General features: G+C 46.3%; 1 long non-coding RNA gene across 2 annotated transcripts; it reads right to left on the bottom strand.

The window, feature by feature from the left end:
• Positions 1–10,220: 10,220 nt before the first annotated feature.
• Positions 10,221–19,874, bottom strand: LOC147108625 (uncharacterized). Of its 2 annotated transcripts, none has more exons than XR_015080616.1 (3): positions 19,657–19,874; positions 17,191–17,308; positions 10,221–10,383 (listed from the first exon to the last, which is right to left on the bottom strand). It is a non-coding gene; the product is annotated as an uncharacterized LOC147108625 (long non-coding RNA). The 2 variants fall into 2 exon arrangements; XR_015080617.1 differs by lacking the exon at positions 19,657–19,874 and adding an exon at positions 18,075–18,309.
• Positions 19,875–20,143: the final 269 nt, after the last annotated feature.

Genomic DNA, 20,143 nt, shown 5'->3' with positions numbered 1-20,143 from the left:
ATGGCCTCATACTGCCACGGGCAGGCACAACACTAACTGAAACCAGCAGTTTCCCCACAGAAAACCCGCTGGCAGTTAAAATGCCCCCATGCGTATGGTAGCATAGTGGTTATGTTACTGGACTGGTAATCCAGAGGCCGGGACTAATGATCCGGAGACGCGAGTTCAAATCCCACCACACTGGGGAATTTAAATTCAGTTAATTAAATAAATCTGGAATAAAAAGCTAGTATCAGTAATGGTGACCATGAAACAACTGGATTGTCGTAAAACCCATCTGGCTCACTAATGTCCTTTAGGGAAGAAAACCTGCCGTCCTGGCCTACATGTGACTCCAGACCCACAGCAATGTGGTTGACTCTTAACTGCCCTCTGAAATGGCCTAGCATGTCACTCAGTATACTTCTTTGTAGCGGTTTGGTACAACTAAGAATAAAACCAGACGGACTACCCAGCATTGACCGAGGCACCAGACATGACAAAGGCACACCAAGCCCAGTCAACCCTGTAAAGTCCTCCTCACTAATATCTGGGGACTTATACCAAAATTGGGAGAGCTGTCCCACAGACTAGTCAAGCAACAGCCTGACATAGTCATACTCACAGAATCACACATTGAGCCAACATCCCAGATTCCTCCATCACCATCCCTGGGTATGTCCTGTCCCAAAGGTGGTGGCACAGTCGTATACAGTGAAGAGGGAATGGCTATAGGAGTCCTCAACATTCACTCCAGACCCCATGAAGTGTCATGACATCAGATCAAACATGGGCAAGGAAACCTCCTGCTGATTACTACCTACAGCCCTCCCTCAGTTGATGGTAGCAAGGGCACAGAACATACTCTGGTGGGGGACTTCGATGTCCATCACCAAGAGTGGCTCGGTAGCACCACTACTGACCGAGCTGGCCGAGTCCTGAAGGACATAGCTGCCAGACTGAGCCTGTATCAGGTGGTGAGAGAACCAACATGAGGGAAAAACTTACTTGACCTCAGTCTCACCAATCTACCTGTCGCACATGCATCTGTCCGTGACAGTATTGGTAGGAGTGACCAACTCACAGTCCTTGTGGAGACAAAGTCCCATCTTCACACTGAGGACACTCTCCATCGTGTTGTGTGGCACTACTACCGTGCTAAATGGGATAGATTCAGAACAGATCTAGCAGCTCAAGACTGGCATCCATGAGGCGCTGTGGGCCATCAGCAGCAGCAGAATTGTATTCCACCACCATCTGTAACCTCATGGCCCGGCATATCCCTCACTCTACCATTACCATCAAGTCAGGGGACCAACCTTGGTTCAATGAGGAGTGTAGGAGAGCATGCCAGGAGCAGCACCAGGCATACCTAAAACTAAAGTGCCAACCTGATTAAAGCTGCAACACAGGACTACATGCATGCTAAGCAGCGGAAACAGCATGCTATTGACAGAGCTAAGCGATCCCACAATGGATCAGATCAAAGCTCAGCAGTCCTACGACATCCAGTCGTGAATGGTGGTGAACAATTAAATAATTAACAGGAGGAGAAGGCTCCGTGATCATCTCCATCTTCAATGATGGTGGAGCCCAGCGAGTGCAAAAGACAAGACTGAAGCATTTGTAACCATAGTGGATGATCCATATCGGCCTCCTCCGGAGGTCCCCACCATCAGAGAAGCCAGTTTTCAGCCAATTCAATTCACTCCACGTGATATCAAGAAACAGCTGAATGCACTGAATACAGCAAAGTTTATGGGCCCCGACAACTAGCCCCTGGCTGTAGTGCTGAAGACTTGTGCTCCAGAACTAGCCGCGCCTCTAGCCAAGCTGTTCCAATACAGCTACAACACTGGCATCTACCCGACAATGTGGAAAACTGCCCGGGTATGTCCTGTCCACAAAAAGCAGGACCAATTACCGTCCCATCAGTCTACACTCAATGATCAGCAAAGTGATGGAAGGTGTTGTTAATAGAAAGACTTGAAAAGAAAAGAAAAGAAAGACTTGCATTTATACAGTGCCTTTCGTGACCACTGGATGTCCCAAAATGCTTTACAGCCAATTAAGTACTTTTTTTTTTAAGTGTAGTCACTGTTGTAATGTAGTGCTACCAAGCAGCACTTACTCACCAATAACCTGCTCACCGATGCTCAGCTTGTCAGTTCGGGTTCCATCAGGAACACTCATCTCCAGACCTCATTACAGCCTTGGTCTAAACATGGACAAAAGAACTGAATTCCAGAGGTGAGGTGAGAATGAGTGCCCTTGACATCAAGGCAGCATTTGACCAAGTGTGGCATCAATGAGCCCTAGTAAGATTGAAGTTAATGGGAATCAGAGGGAAAACTGTCCACTGGCTGGAGTCATACCTAGCACAAAGAAAGATGGTTGTGATTATTGGAGGGCAGTCTTCTCAGCTCTAGGACATCGCTGCAGGAGTTCCTCAGGGCAGTGCCCTGGGCCCAACTATCTTCAGCTGCTTCATCAATGACCTTCCCTCCATCTTAAGGTCAGAAGTGGGGATGTTCGCTGATGATTGCACAGTGTGCAGTTCTATCACAATCCTGAGATCATGAAGCAGTCCATTGCCACATGCAGCAAGACCTGGATTATGTTCGGGCTTGGGCTGATAAATGGCAGGTAACATTCACGCCACAGAAGTGCCAGAGAATGACTATCTCCAACAAGCGAGAGTCTAACCACCGCCCCTTGATATTCAACGGCATTACCATCGCTGAATCCCCCACCATCAACATCCTGGGGATCACCATTGATCAGAAATTTAACTGGACCAGCCACATAAATACTGTGGCTACAAGAGCAGGTCAGAGGCTAGGTATTCTGCAGTGAGCGTCTCACCTCCTGACTCCCCAAAGCCTTTCCACCTTCTAGAAGGCACAAGTCAGGAGTGTGAAGGAATACTCTCCACTTGCCCGGATGATTGCAGCTCCAACAACATTCACGAAGCTTGACACAATCCAGGACAAAGCAACCAGCTTGATTGGCACCCCATCCACCACCTTAAACATTCACTCCCTCCACCACCGGCGCACCATGGCTGTGGTGTGTACCATCTACAAGATGCACTGCAGCAACTCGCCAAGGCTTCTTCAACAGCACCTCCCAAACCCACGACCTCTACCATCTAGAAGGACAAAGACAGCAGGCGCATGGAAACACCACCACCTCCAAGTTCCCCTCCAAGTTACCATCCTGACTTGGAAATATATCGCCGTTCCTTCATCGTCGCTGGGTCAAAATCCTGGAACACCCTCCCTAACAGCACTGTGGGAGTACCTTCACCACACAGACTGCAGCAGTTCAAGAAGGCGGCTCACCACCACCTTCTCAAGGGCAATTAGGGATGGGCAATAAATGCTGGCCTTGCAAGCGACGCCCACATCCCGTGAATAAATATTTAAAAAAATGCACTTTGCAGCAGAGCTCACTGAATAGCGATCAGGAGTGATAACTCTGGCTAATTATTTTTTCTTTCTCCCTAGCTCGGAAGCTCTGAAGCCTGTTGTAGAGCACCCACTGCAACCCCGGTTAAGATCAATTATCTCAACACACAACAGGAGCTGACTGTAGAATCTTCCTCGTTTTTAATGACTCACTACCACACCATGAGTTGCCTTTACCTACTGGGCTATCAGGGGAGTGTTTTGAAACTATTTTGAATTGCTGATCAGAGTAGTGACTATGTACGCATGATCGGTGGCAGTCTAGTGATGAATATGCATCCGATGTCCACAGTTCTACCAGACAAGGCATCCTTTGGTCGTCAAGATTATCTTTTAACTTTGTAATTAGCCAAACATAAGAGACTCCAAACCTAAAGCTAAACCTCACAACCTGAGCCTTCACTTCTAATTTTAGCTTTAATATCTTCATGGTAACCTCTGATATTCGACAAGTACAGGAAACTCTCGATTTACCGGCACCTAAATATCTGGAAATCTCTGTTAACCGGCAAAATTCAGGAGTAGGTTCAGATAAGTTTTACTTCATATTAGTGGCCGTTCCTGGATCTGTGGCCGTGTAACTGGGGTTCCTGCACCTGTTGCTATGCAACAGGGACGCCTGGATCTGTGGCCGAGGTTCCTGCACCTGTTGCCATGCAACAGGGACGCCTGGATCTGTGGCCGTGTACGGGGCTCTCGTACCTTTTACTATACCTCTGTGTAATCCGGACTTTTTGATAAACCAGCACCACGCCGGTCCCGTCGGTGCCGGATTAAAAAGAGTTTCCTGTAATATGATTTGAACTGATTACAGCCCTTATCACGACACGAATGAATCAGTTCATTTCAGGCAGATTTAAACTTTTGGCTTGGATTTGTACTTAGTTCAAAGCTGTTCACCGGTCCGATGTTAACGAGACTAGTGCCTTAAAATCACGGGCGCCTCTTCACCGCGGGGACGAGCGATCGGCCAGCACGCACCACCGGCGTATCACCCAAAAGCCAAAATCAACTCCCCCGGTCTCACAAAGTGCTTCACTTGTGAGAAAATTGAACATAACATGTGTAAAATGATAGCAGATGTGAGACCGTGAGTACAGAAAAACGATTAGGATTTGCCCAAATAAAGATTAGGATATTAGAACCACCATTAATTTTACATTGAAAACTTTTGTAAGTATTCCTTTGAGATTTGAAAGCAAAGCTTTATTTCCCTCCCCCATAGCTTCAAATTTGAAGCAATGAGATTTCTTGCTTATACAGCAACTCTCTAAGGAGCTGTCAATGATTCTCTTTTTGTTTGCAGTGAAGGCTCAGGTGCTGTTCTGAAACGGGTGTACTGTTTACTGAACTTTAATGACCTTTCCTGGAATAAGCGCCGCTTCCCAGAAGTTCCAGTAATTCGACCCGAATTGTACACAGCGTAGCATGATACAGCACTCCCTGTGACAGTCTACTCTTCCTCTAACGCAGGGCCCCAAAGCTGACCAACCAACACGAAAGCTGGAAGTGATGTAGCAACTGGCCAAATGTGGAAGAACAGGAAGTTAGCAATTGAGTGCAACATGTTGCAACCAGCAGAAGCAAAACCGGTCTAATCTGAGTGGAAGGATTAAACAGAAGGTGTCATTGGTTTTATCATTTTGCAGATGTCTCTGAAAAAGTAAAAACGCTGCGAAGTTGGCATGATTATAAAAGCAGACTGTATGTAATGCCAACATGTGCTGGGTTAGCTCTGTAACATTATGAGCACATCCTATAGGTTACTACTCAAAATGAAATGTTCTTTGATAACTGAGCAGGTAAAGGTTTCCTCAGGTGACATTGCATGGTATGGTACTGAACCACACAAAATCGGGAAGATTTAATCCCTGTGCTGAGGCTAACTGATCTTAATCAGGATAGCACCAGGAGCACTACAATCACCCTCAGAAAAATCAGCGTTCCTACTCCTGGTCACTAACCAGTGTTTCCTGCATGTTTGGGGATATCAGATGAAGCCAAAATTGGGCTCAATTGTGAGCCCCCACCCCCAGTGAAAAAGCCTGCCCAGAATTCATTGTCTAGGCTCATGCATGAAGAATGGATGGGCACTTGGACAAAGTATGGAAAGGTTGTCACTATCTATGGAACACTACTCCACCTTCATGAGAGCAGGGGAGAAAAGAGAGGCAGTGTGGAGGAGGAAGGAAACCAAGTTACTTGCTGTTTTGACAGAACTTATTTCTATCTTTACAGTATCTTGGCTATGACATGTAACTTAAAGTATGCACTAAAAACTGGCTGTGGTCACATAAATATCATAAATGGATTGTACAGGAACTGCATTTGTGCACTATGTAATAAGGGATATTACACAAGTTATAGAGCTACTGTTCCCACCTGATACTGAATAAACATAGTTCTCTGTGACCAATACAATTTGGTCTGTTCTCAAATATTAGCTGTACTGCAATGGCAGGGATAAAGCTTACCCATGTGCAGCAGGCACCTCAAAGCACTGGAGCGGTACCACCAACGCTGCCTCCGCAAGATCCTGCAAATCCATTGGCAGGATAGGCGCACCAACGTTGGTGTTCTTGCTCAGGCCAACATCCCCAGCATCGAAGCTTTGACCACGCTCGATCAGCTCCAATGGGCGGGTCACATTGTCTACATGCCCGATACGAGACTCCCAAAACAAGCGCTCTACTCGGAGCTTCGGCACAGCAAGAGAGCCCCAGGTGGGCAGAGGAAACGCTGCAAGGACACCCTCAAAGCCTCCTTGAAAAAGTGTAACATCCCCACCGACACCTGGGAATCCCTGGCCCAAGACCACACAAAGTGGAGGAGAAGCATCCAGGAAGATGTCGAACACCTTGAGTCTCTTCGCCGGGAGCAAGTGGAAGCCAAGCGTAAGGAGCGCACGTCAACCCAAGCACCCCACCCACCCGCCCCTTCAACCACCATCTGCCCCACCTGTGACAGAGGCTGTAGGTCCCGCATTGGACTCATCAGTCACCTGAGAACTCATTTTTAATGTGGAAGCAAGTCATCCTCGGTTCCGAGGGACTACCTAAGAAGAAGAAGAAGGAAGCTTACCCAGTTATAACTAGAATTGCCAACATCAGACTTCCGAGCCAAGTGGCTTGTTTCTGGGCTGTAACATTCTGGGGGGAAGGGTGGGGTTGAAGTTGGCCCCTGTCATGCCCGATTTCTAGGCAAAAAATAAGAGTTGGAGGGGGGACTAATTTCTGGGTGTGATCGCCCATGCTCGATCCTCCCGAATGTATGCCAACTGCCAAATTGTAGCTGATGACTTCAGAGTGCCTGAAGCTTTGTTAATGGGGCGCTAGGAACTTAGCGCCCGAGCTCGCAAAATTGACCAGTCATTTTGCGGCAGCGCTAAATACTACCAACCCAATCTCCTGCGCCCGCAGATCGTGACGTCAGTCAAGCATGCAATGCCCCGGTAGCGCCCCAGACTGGATATTGAGTCTCGCCCCCTGCCTTAGCGCCTGCCACTAGGAATGACTGGTAGACGGAAGCGTTTTCAAGTCAGGAAGGGGCTGGGGGAGCGCTATTTAAAGGCGGGCGCTTCCTGCCTTTTCTTGTCAGCAAAATTTTTGGTTTTAACACTGTCCTAAGGAGTTTTTAGCCCTCAGCACCACTTTTGAGGTTCCTAAGCGCCGAGTTCTTTCCCTGGGCCTATCCATTAGTACTTCCAACACAATTGCTTTTGAGGTCTCTCCAGGCTGAGAGTCAAGGCTGCAATGAGCAGGGAGTGGCTGGCCAGCAAGATGGTCCCTCCCCTTTAAGAACTGGATGGCGCCAGTCTGTCTGGCTTCCATGGTAATTGCCATCGCCTGAGCTTCGGTAGTATTCTGAGGTAGCGCCTCGCTCCCTGACGTTTGTGCCTTAAGAGAGGTGTGTAGCACCTGATTTAGCGCTCAAATTACCTCCAGGGGCGATAGAAGCGAATTTTGCAGTCGGAGGCGATAATTAGTGTCGGGTGCTAAACTTTGCGCCCGGCCGATATTAGCGGCCCAAAATGGGCGATACCGAATTTTTTCCCCTTAGGCTTCTTGAACATGCTAATCAGGGACCCAACACCTGTTTAAGGACCCAAAAGCCGAATTAAGCTAAAACAGGGTGGAGCGTGCTCCATTCAGTTTTACCAGCTCTACAATGGCCAAACAGTGGCCCTTAAAGGGACCACTAGACACTGCCAAAGAAAATATAAGTTTGATTTTTTTTTTACTTACCTTAATGTGGAGAAGGAAGAGCAAGAGTTCTCCTTCTGGCTCCACACCAATACTATAGCCCACACTTGACCCCTTTCCGTGTATCTCCTATCCCTCTTCCCAGGACTTAACCTGTAGGCCTGCTTAGTGTCCCGACCAGCGAGCTGCATCAGGTCCCCCGATTGGCGTTCGCAGTTTGACAGATATATGTAGATGAGGCCTGAGCCCAATTTCCAGCAAACCTCAGAACTGCATCTTCATGCACGCGTTGCAGGCAAGCCGCTCACTTTGCGCCAGTTTATGGCATGAAATCAATTTCCCAGCCTTTGACTTTAAGATCAGATCAATGCTAGAAGTGAGATTTAGGAACAAAATGAGTGAAACAAATTGCAAATCGATTTGAATATACGGAGGTGTGTTTATTTTTAAGAGTTTGATGCATCAAAATAAACAATGTTTTTAAACCAAAAGAGAAACATATCTGTACAGAACTGGTATGATGGTTTCCTGAGCCATAATGTGCAAGCTTTGAACGAACTATCAGTTTTTAATCAAGTGTACACAGTATGTTTGTCTATTTACACACATTGTTCTTTACATTAATAAATTAAACTCTCCCAGTAACTCACAAAAATCACCAGAGACAATGGTAGAAATAATGTGGGCAACTGCCTAGTTGATCTGGAACTGTAATGTAAATAGTATTACACAAGTTTAAAGCTGCACTGATGGGAGATTGGTTTACACACAGCATGCTTTTTGACTTCTAAGATCTGGGTTTGCATTCGGTCCGGACAGATGGGCAGCAATCTTCTCTCATTGCTGGTTGTAAGGGGATTATATTTGAAATAATTTGGGTAAGTATCTCAACCCAACCACTAATGAAGGCAGGCAAAACCATCCAGAAATCAGCAAAAATTAGTGATCTCAATCAGAAGAATCAGAAGGATAGCTAGTGTGAGAGATGGAAATGTCACATTGAGCAGACAGTGAGGAGATATAAACCTTAACAACTTCTGAAATAATGGGTTGTAGTATGAAAATACCAGAGAATATATCTGACACAGATACATGCAACACTAACTGTTCCAGCCATTCTCACAGGTGACCGTTAATCAAACCAATCTATTCTCACAGGACAAATGTCATCAAGTTTTTATTTGGCTGCCAGATGGATTGTGGAAGGGTATTCCATCTCAAAAAGATGCTAGAGTGTGCCTATCAGTTTAGCACAGAGCAGTGCAGTCAACTACTGTGAAAGTATCTACACCCCAGACCGTGCCGTCCTCTCGCTGGCAAAGGAACCGCTAAAGGGGAACATGGGGGAAAAATAGAAAGTATTACTATTAAATATTCTTTTTATCATGGAAGAAAGATGTGGGAACAACAACTTGGATTTATATAGTGCCTTTAATGTAGAAAAAATCCCAAAGCGCTTCACAGAGCCATAATTTTTTTTAAAAGGACATTAAGCTAAAGGAAGAGATATTAGATGGGGTGACCCAAAGCTTGCTCAAAGAGGTGAGTTTTAAGGAAGGTTGTAAAGGACAGCAGGGATGTGGAAAGGTGGAACGGTTTAGGGAGGGAATTCCAGAGCATGGGGCTGAGGCGGCTGAAGACACAGCCACCAATGGTGGGGGGCGGGGAAGGGAAGCCACAAAAATGTGCACACAAATGGACACAGTAGGCAGGATTTTCATTGAGCCGTGGAGGTGGGATTGGAGGCGTGTGGGGGGTTAAAATCCTGAAATCGGGAGGCATGAACCCATCCCGCCCCCAACCCGCCTCCATGCCAGTTTCAAAGGAGGCAGGTACCCGACCCGCGCTGGGACCCGCCTCCCCGAGGCAGGAACGAGATTAGTGCCAGTTAACTGCCTGTTAACAGGTAGTTAACAGGCAGTTTTTAGCCTAATCCCTATTTTAGTGAAATGTGGGATTCCCGACGGCTCTAAACCATGCCAAGTTAGCGAGGCGGGCCATCGGGATGAAGGGCTTGGAGGGGTCGAGATGTCCGGTGTTCAGGTGAGTGATGGGTGCATGAGTGCAGAGGTAAGTGTGTTTGGTGTGTGTAAAGTGTTTAAAGAATTTTACTTACATGTACTTACCTTTACAGCCTTCCTTCCTTCAGGTCTCGGGAGTCCCTCATCTCACCGGCACAGAAAGCAGAATGGCCGCGATCTGTCAAAATCTGCAGCATTCAGCTTTCTGTTCCGGAGAGATCTCTAAATCATCCTGAGAGGAAGGAGTTAACTTAGAGTACAGATTATCAGTGTTTGACAGCTTCAAACAGCTGTGAAACGCTGATATTTCATTTGTCAAAAGCTCTTGACAGATGAAATGTCTATCTGTGATGTCACCTGTTGCCGGGTGGCCCTTAATTGGCCTGCTGAGCCCGCTGGGTGGGCTCAACAAGGTCAATCAAGTCAAAATCGCGTGGGTTGGCCACAACCCGATGGAGGCGGGACTACAACCCCAAAAGTTGTAGTCCTGCCTCCTACACGCCTCCTCAATGAAAATCTAGCCCAGTGACTATACACACAGAAATAAATCTATAAAAACAAGTAGTTTATTACAGCATAATTGGTTAAAACAGAAGACTTTTTAAAAATATCTGCCAAACAAAAATATATTTCCAGAAGTGGTGTGTGGAAATCCCATATCAACAACCGCCAGTGACGATATCCTTCTTGTGTAGCTGGCCCCTTTAAACCCTGTGAAAAAAGGAATGCAAAAGGAGTTCCTCTATTTAAACACTAAATACGTGAAGATATAGGCCTAGAAATTCACTATGGCCCCGTCAGCTGGCTAGCGCCCAAAAGTTAGCGCTGGGCGGGGAGCCATTAGCGATCGTCAGATATTCAGTTTTTGTGCCCCAATTCGGAACCGGGCGCTATTCCAGGGTGTGCCCGCCTCCGCTTGGGGCGCTGAAACTGAATTTCAGCGCTCTTGGCGCCGCTGCGCCAGCCGCTGCGGAGCGGCAGGCTGCGGTACTGCAGGCCTCCTCCTTCTCTTAAGGGGGAGCTGCCTGCAACGGGGAGATCGCCGCTGGATAGTGCCAGCAAATGAGCCCGGCACCACAGAGAAGTGCCGGGTTCGCCGAAAGCAGCCGGCAATGCCGCGGGGGGGGGGGGGGGGTGGAGGAGGCCGGGGAAGGAGGTGCGGGCAGGCGGCCGCCGAAAAAGCGGCCGGCCGCACCTCCACCTTAAAGTGCCCCACTAAGGCTACAGTACGGCCCCGTTTTCTGGTCGCTGTTTGCGGCCGCTGCGGAGGAGGCGGCCGCAACTAAATATGGGGATCGGGCCGGTTTCGGGGCGCAACCGGGGCACTGCGCACACCGATGACGTCATCGGTGCCGGCGCAGCGCTAACGGCTACCGCCGCCAATACCGCTGCGCTGAATATCAGCGCAAACTCCTTTTTGGCGCAGAAGCCCTCTTTAGGCGGTAACTGGCCGCAAAGCTGGCAGCGCCTTAATGAATTTCTAGGCCATAAACTCTTGACAGCCTTTGAGGACATGATTGGTTCAAAGAGAACAGATATAATTTTAATTCAAGATGCAGGCCCCGAAAATCCACGATGGAGTTGCATCTCAAAGTTAGTGCTAAGGTTGTGGGTTCAAGTCCCACTCCAGGAACTTGAGCACATAAATCTAGGCTGAGTGCTGAGGGAGTGCTGCACTGTCGGAGGTGCCATCTTTCGGATGAGCCGTTAAACCGAGGCCCCGTCTGCTCTCTCAGGTGGACGTAAAAGATCCCATGGCACTATTTCGAAGAAGAGCAGGGGAGTTAGCCCTGGTATCCTAGCCAATATTTATCCCTCAACCAACATAACAAAAACAGATGATCTGGTCATTATCACATTGCTGTTTGTGGGACCTTGCTGTGCGCAAATTGGTTGCTGCATTTCCCACATTACAACAGTGACTCCACTTCAAAAGTACTTCATTGGCTGTAAAGCGCTTTGAGATGTCCGGTGGTCATGAAAGGCGCTATATAAATGCAAGTCTTTCTTTCTTTCTAGGATGAACCTGCTGGGAACCTCCACCTTTGACCTGGTGGATTTTCCAGAGTTGAGAGATGTTCCCTCATTTCCCTGCCAATAGCATGTATCCACTCAAAAATGAACTGGCTGGGAGTTGCTGGGTCCCCCCACCAAGAAACAAAACATAGCTGCTCCCGACATCCCCTTTGTAAGGGGGCCACTTCAAAAATGTTAAATAATATTTTCCTACAAAATCCTCGCCTGACGTTGTTGGGTTCCGGTCAAGTTTGCCGCCGGCTGAGTGGGGTCGAAGTACATCGGAACAACTGCAGATTTTCACGGCCAGCATTATTAAATTCATAGTAAAGAAAATTATATATTTCTGCTGGGAAATAAAATTAGCAAGTCCACATGCCTCCAAATTGGGTACTTTACAATTTATTAATGAAAGAAAAAAAAATCCCAGGTTGACCCATTTCAAACCATTACAGATTCAAATGTACCCAAATCTTTCAAAGAAAATTGACATGCCACGACCCCATCAAGAATATACAAGGTTATTTTCTGTGGTTTAAAAAAAAATCAACCCACCATTAGCAGGGAAATGCTTCAGATCGTAAGTGGTCAAGTAAGATGTCAATACATCCAATTTTAACTCATCTAGCCAGGAAGTAAATGGTCAAACCTTAGCTTTCTAATGGGGCATGTGTCTGACTCATTATAGTCTAGTTGGTGGGACGAATGTGGCTAAAGCATCCATACTGTATCTTTTATATGCTCTCTTCTTACATATCATTGTTAATTGAAGTTTTCCAATTTTTTTTATACTGTAGATTTAAAGGCACCAAAAGCTTGTCATAACCTTGAAGAAATGTCAGAGAAGAGAAGAAAGAACATGCATTTATATAGAACCTTTCATATCCTCAGATGTCCCAAAAAAGTACTTTTGAAGTGTAGTCACTGTTGCAATGTAGGGAAACAAGGCAGCCAATTTGCACAGAGCAATGTTCCACATATAGCAATGAGCTACAGAACCAAATAATGTGTTTTAATTATGCTAGTTGAAGGATAAATGTTTGCCAGGATAATAGGTGAACACCTCTGCTCTTCTATAGATAGAACCAAGGGATCTTTTATGTCCATCTCTGAGAAGGCAAATGGAGCTTTGGTTTAATATTTCATCTGAAAGACAGCATCTCTCGCTAATGCTCGCTCACTCTCACTGACGCTCCTTCAGTACTGCACTGAAGTGTGAGCTGTTGATAGGGTTAGATGAAGAGAGGTGGGAGGAGGCTCTTGTGGAGCATAAAGACCGGCATGGACCTATTGGGCCAAATGGCCTGTTTCTGTGCTGTAAATACTTTGTAAATTATATGCTCAAGGTTGTGTAGTGGAGCTTGAAACCATAACCTTTTGACTCAGAGGTGAGAGTGCTACCATTGAGTCAGGGTTGACACTAGGGGAGGAATTAGACCCTGTCACACCCAAATTCACGTGGGGAGGCTAATTGCTGGGCGCAATCTCCCGATCCCCACAAAACTTTTGAGTGGTCAAGGTGCCTGCCTGAAACAAGCATTAGGCCCCTTGAATATGCAAATTCCTCCACTGTTTTAGGACCCTGCTGCCAAATTTGGCAGAAACTGGGCAGAGCATGCGTCAGGCATGCTCAATTCAGTTTTTTTTAGCGTAACCACGACCTAACCAGTGGTCCTTAAAGGGACCACTGGAGACCACCAAAGGACAGGTAACTCTCATGCTCTCCCTGTTCTCCTCTCTGTATCTTTCCTTCTCATTTTGGTCTGTCAGAGAATATAATCCTCTTGGATTTGAGCCTTGGAGGTGAGCCTTGGTATCAAAAGTGGAAAGACATTTTTAAGCTTAACATAATGCAGTAGAAATTCACTGCCCTCGTTACTTGATAAATTGCCAAAAGGTAGCCTAATTCTTGAAGGTCTATTACAACATAAAATGTATTAGCATTGTTTTCTATCTGTATTTGTAAACATAATTCAATGAACTCATGCATGGTTATAGCAAAAATGTCACGATGAAAACATTATTTTGTCACTCGTGCATGATGACAAAAATTATGCTGCTCTCTCTCGCTCCCCGTAACCAATGATATCCCTTCAAGATACAAAGAGAGTTTGAGTGGCAAATTCACAAGTAAGGTAACATAACAATAACCGGAGACCTTCAGAGTCTCTCTGATTCATCTGTTCCCTGCCTTTGCTGCTCCACATAGCCTGTAAAATAAGGTTTGCAGTTGACTATATTGATGCAGCCAAGTGATCTGCTGCATATTCCTCCAGGATGCAGGTGGCAGGTGGTCCATTCCAAGAGTTCAGAGGGGAGAAAAAGCATTAAATCTGCTGACTCTCTCTTTAAATTTTCTGTTTCATTGGGTCTCTGTTAAGCTGGATGATTGCAGTCTGTCACTGCAGCAGGTTTCACATTCTATTTTAACATAAAGCAATAACCTTCATTGGACTTTAACCACATCCTGCATAGTCAGACTTCGTTCAGAGCACCAGAACATAATGATATCATTAGGCCTGACATCAATGTGACTGTTCAGTGGTGCGTATACGCAATCCAAAACAGGTTTACCATTGGCTGAGAATGACATGAACTGCTTCATGTGAACTGGAATCAACCTGACTCATGCCAGATCATCCAGTTCCAAATTCAACATAAACAACTTACATTTAAATAGCACCTTTAACATGGAAAAACTTCCCAAGGCGCTTCACAGAAGCTTAATCAGACAAAAATCTCAGTGTGTTATCCCAAAGGAGTGCCCACAAGGCAGATCCTTGGCAGAATAACCAAGTGAAGAGTTTCCAGTCCCTTTTCCACTTTATAACTTTAGGTTACTCTATTATTAAACTAATATATATCATAATTATGTAGTGTTTTAAAGCACAAGGAGTATAACAGCTGTCCCATACAATATCAGCATTTTAATTGTTGCCCTTTTGGTTTTTTATTTTCTTACAGCAAGTCCAAAGAAAATGTCATATTTTTCAGTACTGCTGATCAATCCCAGATGTAGAATAGGGTATCTCTGCCAATAAAACAAGGCAAGAAACAGAGTACATGCTTGTGTTTGCACACGGACCAAGTCTCAAGAGTTGAGCTATCTCTAATATATTTAGTAGCAAAACTGCAACAGTGGGATGGGATGGAATGGGAGCCTCATAGTACATGCTGCAAACCTAGTGGCATAGATTTTTATATTTTAACCCTTTTACTAACATCAATTACTTGAGTGCTACCTCTGGACAAGTTAAATTGTACATGGGATAATATGTACTAATTCACAATCGGGGTAAGTAATTACGATGATAGCTCACACAGGCAATAACCCTCCCACTTAAAGTAAATTCCTAATGAATCAAATATAAAATACACTTGTTAAATTCTAACAAACAATAAATCATTTAAAGTCCTGACCTAAATATAGGTCATTTTTAATGTCAGACCTGTATTGCTGCCCAGCTCCACTGAAATATTCTGGGTTGGATTTCAGTTACAATTCTTGTGCTAACTATTCAACTCAACATAATCAGGTGAAACAGCTCATCAGGGCAACTACTATTTAAACAATCTTTTTTAAAACAATTATGTATTTGGAGATTCTGAACACTGGATTTTAATGTGTAATTTTGGTGTGTCAACTCAACTGGTGTTACAACTAATCCATCTCAGTGATCATGTAGCTGATCATAATCGATTTCAAAAATGTAAAGGTCTATGAAACAAATTAATTAGCCCAGTGAAAACTACGGCCTAAAAATTCGGTTGCTTTGCGCCTCCTAAGAGGGTGCTAACGGGGCGCAAAGCAACTAGCACCTGGGCGCGGCGCCGCCAATGCCGCCCGCGAAATTCAGCGGGAGGTTAGCGGTGGCGGTAACCGTTAGCACCTCGCGGTGCTGCACTGCTGGCGATGATGTCATTGCCGTTTGCAGCGCCCCGCTCGTGCCCTGGCCACGTACTTCGGTAGCGCCCCCATACTTACCGCCGGACACTATGTCCGACGGGGTCAAGGGGGCCTACCTGCGGCCGGGGCGACCATTTCTGTTGCTGGCCGCCTGCCAGCGCCTGCCCCCTCTGCCGTCCCTGGCCTCCTGTGCAGCCCCCCTGTGGGGTGCTGGCTGCGCTCCATGAGCCCGGCACTTCTCTTGCAAGCCGGGCTCTTTTGCCGGCACGCCGATCCCTGGTGGCCCAGCTGGACCCCGGGTCACGCTGCTCTAGGCCCCTCCCCTTTAATAAGGCGCAATCTGTCACAGAGCCTTCCCATTTCGGCCGTGGGGGCGCTAATTTTTTCAGGCCATGACCCAATGTTCCCTCCATACATCTCTTATACATTGCACTGCAGTGCACATTACATGCAAAAAAGGGAGACTAATGACCTTCAATACTCACCCTTTCTATTAGATAATCTGTTCCCATTTATTTTGTACTCCCAGTATTTATTTCCCTCCCCTAGCTTCATGACTTGCATTTCTTTACATTAGATAGCTCCCACTTTTTGGCCCAATTGTTTAACCTATCCATATCCCTCTGCAATGGGTGCACTTGCTCCCAACTATTGATCACTCTTTCCAATTTGATATCAGCAGCAGACATGGTCAGCTCAGTTATTGCTCCTTCCTCCAAGTCACTAATATAGGTTGAAAATAACATCAGCCCTAGAACCAGTCCCTCAGTGCTCTCCCTGTCACCTCTTTCCACATTGATGCTGCTCCCTTAACAACCATCATTTGTATCTTCTGATTAAGCCAGTAAATTATTCGCTACAAAAGCTTCCCATCTATTTTGTGCCTTTCCACCTCGTAATCTCCTAGGCAGTACCCTGTCAAAGGCTTTATTAAAGTCCAGGCAAATTAAATCACTAAGTTCTCTTGGTTATATCCTCAAAGAACTTCAGTACGTATGTCAAGCCGAGATCTACCAGGTTTAAAGCCATGTTGACTATTTCTTATCATATTATATATTTCTTAAGATGCTTCACTATTCTCTCTTATAGGATGCTTTCAATTATTTTACTCATCACTGATGTCAAGCTTGAAGATCTACACTTCCCTTGGTTATCCTTCTATCCCCCTTTATAAATTGGAAACACTTTCACCTCCCTTCAGTCCATAGTACAACATTGCAGCTATTATAGCATAAACTTTCCTGGTGACCAAAATAGCAGATAGGGAAACAGTGCCTTTGGAGCAGATTGAGGCAGTTCTGTGAAATAAACCTTAAAGACCTTCCAAAAAGGATGGCAGTGCTTCTTTAAAAGGCAGGCTTATTCGTTGTCAGAATTTAAAGATGTGGATGTCAGGTTAGGGATTTACATTAGAGAGTCAGTTTTGACCCTGTACTTGTATCCTAATTCCCATGGAATTAGCAGAATAGCTCACCAGTGATGATTACTTCTGGCTATTCCTTTATTTGTGTGAAAGGCCATCATAATACATTTGCAGCTGTAGCTCGTGTGAGTAATGGATCTTTCATACAGGTGGCAGATCTGTCAGAACTCACCTTTGTCTGGGTGACATTCAATAGCGTTTGGCTTGTACAGGATTTTGAGTTTTATCATCTCTCAGCTGAAATGGCCCAAAAACATGTCTGACAGCTTAATGAGACACTTTGGTTTCCTCTGTAAAGACAAGAAACAACCCAGAATCATTTATAGGGAAACATTAGTATTGGGGTCAGTATTTACATCTGATAAAGATTTTCAGGGTCAGAAATAAAATCGTCAGAGTTGGTGCAGTATGGCACTGTGTCATGTTTTAATATTTACAATGAAGTCACTTGTGATTATGCGGATATTGAGTTCCAATCACAATTTCTGAAACTCATTTATATTGACTCTGCATTTTCCATCGGTTTTGTGCTGGGATCCTAATTGCCACCTTGTGATGTTTTTTCCCACTTTCTGATAGTGCTTGTGAGCAGGATTGTTGCACTGCTGCGCAATGCAGCTCAGAACTCACAAGCACTTTAAACAGCTGGTTAAAGTGCCATTTAGCACCAAGCAGCATTCCGCTGGGAGGGGGGGAGTTTTAACCTGGAGGAGCGCGTGGGTTTGGATGCGGGTGGGGGGGTGAAAACCGTGAAAAATGCGAACGTGTCGGGAAGCAGGCTCCAACCAGCCGATTTCTGGGTTTAACTGGAGCGCTTTAGGCTGCTTGCGTGCAACCCACTCGGGAGAGGCGGGTTGCCAATTAACATACGCTAATCGCTCAATTGGAGCGAGATTTCAACTCACTTTCAACTTTAACGGCGCATCCACAGGTTTCCCGGGATTCCTGAAACTTGCCAGTGAAAGCAAGGCGAGAATAGAGCAGAAATTGAGGGGGCTGATTCAAATTCATGGAAATACTGCAATAAATTCTCAGTACTTACAGCTGTTTTCTTACCTACTAGTGGGAAAGGGTTTGTTCACAATACTTTTGCTGAGAGTTTACTTCCTACACTTTGGAAGTTTTCTGAATCACATCAGGATGGGTGGCACCTTGGCTGTCTTAGATTGGACCTTGGAGGTGGAGCAATATGACCAGCAGCAGCCTGCTGTTCAGAAACCTGCAGCTGGACAGCAGAGGGGGAAGCAGAAGAGATGGGAGCAGCAGAGGGGAACAGCTCACAGGAGGCATTACCCACCACACAGGGCCTACAGGCAGAGGCTGAGTTTCTTTGACATATCGGAACAGCAGTGTTTCAGGAAGCTCAAGCTGTCACGTCAGGTGGTGGCAGACACCTGCCGCCTCCTAGAAGAAGACCTGCTGCCTGCTGGACCTGGTGGCTGTCAAAGTCATCATCACCCTCAATTGTTTTGCCCCCAGATCCTTCCAGAGCTCTGCCGGAGACATATCCAGGATCTCCCAGTCGGCGGTCCACAGATACATAAGACAGGTGACAAATGGGTTATTTGCCAGGGCCGGCAATTATGTGAACTTCACTGCGATGACATCAGTCAGAATGAACGGGTGCTTGGGTTTGCGTCTCTGGCTGGCTTCCCACAGGTGCAGGGCATCATCAACTGCACACACGTGGCAATCCAGGCACCCGCAGATCAACCAGGAGTATTTGTCAATCACAAGGGCTTCCACTCCATCAATGTGCAACCACAAAAAGCTATTTCTCCAGGAGTGCGCAAGATTCCCGGGGAGCTGCCATGATGCTTTTGTCCTGCAGCAGTCCAAGCTCCCTGACGTCTTTGGACCTGCAAGCACACTTAAGGGGTGGCTGCTGGAAGACAAGGGACACCCACATACTTGGCTGATGACACCGGTCAGAAACCTGACCAGTGAAGCTCAACAGCGCTACAATGAATGCAATATGACCACTAGATGTGTGATCGAACAAGCCATTGGCATACTGAAGATATGTTTCAGGTGCCTAGACAGATCGGGAGGAGTCCTTCACTATGCACCAGCCAGGGTGTCCAGAATGGTCGTGGTGTGCGCTCTGCACAACATTGTGCAGCAGCGAGGCTTGTACCTGCAGGAGGAACAGAATTCACATCGTCTGCGGATGATTCTGAGGAGGAGGATGAGGAAGGTGATGAGAGCAATGCACCACCAGCTGCTCATATTGCTGCCCGGGATGACATTATTAATGCAAGGTTCACTTAGGTTGCACCAGTGGACCAATGTCAGAAGCACATGCAATGGCCACTCTTCCCGTGCCAATCCCACCCCCCCAACCCACAATGCCACTGATACAAAGCAGTCCTGCAAACAACCAACAACCATTTTGCACATCCCCCCATTGGTCCCCGTCAATTAATTCATCATCAAACAAGTTAAAAGGTAACAGCAACCAAGAATGGGCAAGACAGGAAAGTGGTAGAGCAGAGGTAGAGCCAGACTGCTCAGATCCCTGCTCTGACTGTTGAGACGCTCTTGGCCGCCGACCTCTGGGTCCTGGAGTCTGTGAGGGCCCTGCCAAAGACTGTTCCACCTGTACCACTTATTATGAAGATAATCATATTTCACTCACCATTGAAATCAAGTCAACATAACGGAGTGTTGTATGACATGTGGGCCGCTGATATTTAATTGGGTCACCAGGTAGCTTGGAGGCCCCCGTCTCCCCATCTCCGATGGCCAGGGCTGCCGAAACACCACTGATCTCCAGTGCCTCCTCCTATGCAGTTGTGAGCTGCGGGATCTGTGACGGTCCACCTCTGGTTCTATCCCTTGTGTTCTGTGCTCTCTTCTCCTGCAACAGGGGGAAAGAACAGACCTATGAGTGAGTGTAATAACATGTTCACTTGATGGATGCAGTGCATTTGGTGAGGGTGACTATCAGGAAGAGGCATGAAATTGCATTAGGATGAGGGTGAGTGGCGGTGGGGCTGGATAGATGGGGATTTGAGGAAGTGCATAGAACGAGAAGGTTGGGTGTGCTTGCTTGGTAAGTGGGTGTGAAGATTGATAGAAACATAGGAAAAGGAGTAGGCCATTTAGCCCCTTGATCCTGTTCC

Source organism: Somniosus microcephalus, chromosome 13, assembly GCF_052327205.1.
Source record: "Somniosus microcephalus isolate GS21.2 chromosome 13, FLI_Smic_1.0, whole genome shotgun sequence".
Classification (NCBI taxonomy): Eukaryota; Metazoa; Chordata; class Chondrichthyes; order Squaliformes; family Somniosidae; genus Somniosus; species Somniosus microcephalus.
The sequence above is the reverse complement of the archived record's forward strand: the minus strand, read 5'-3'. Positions and strand labels throughout refer to the sequence as shown.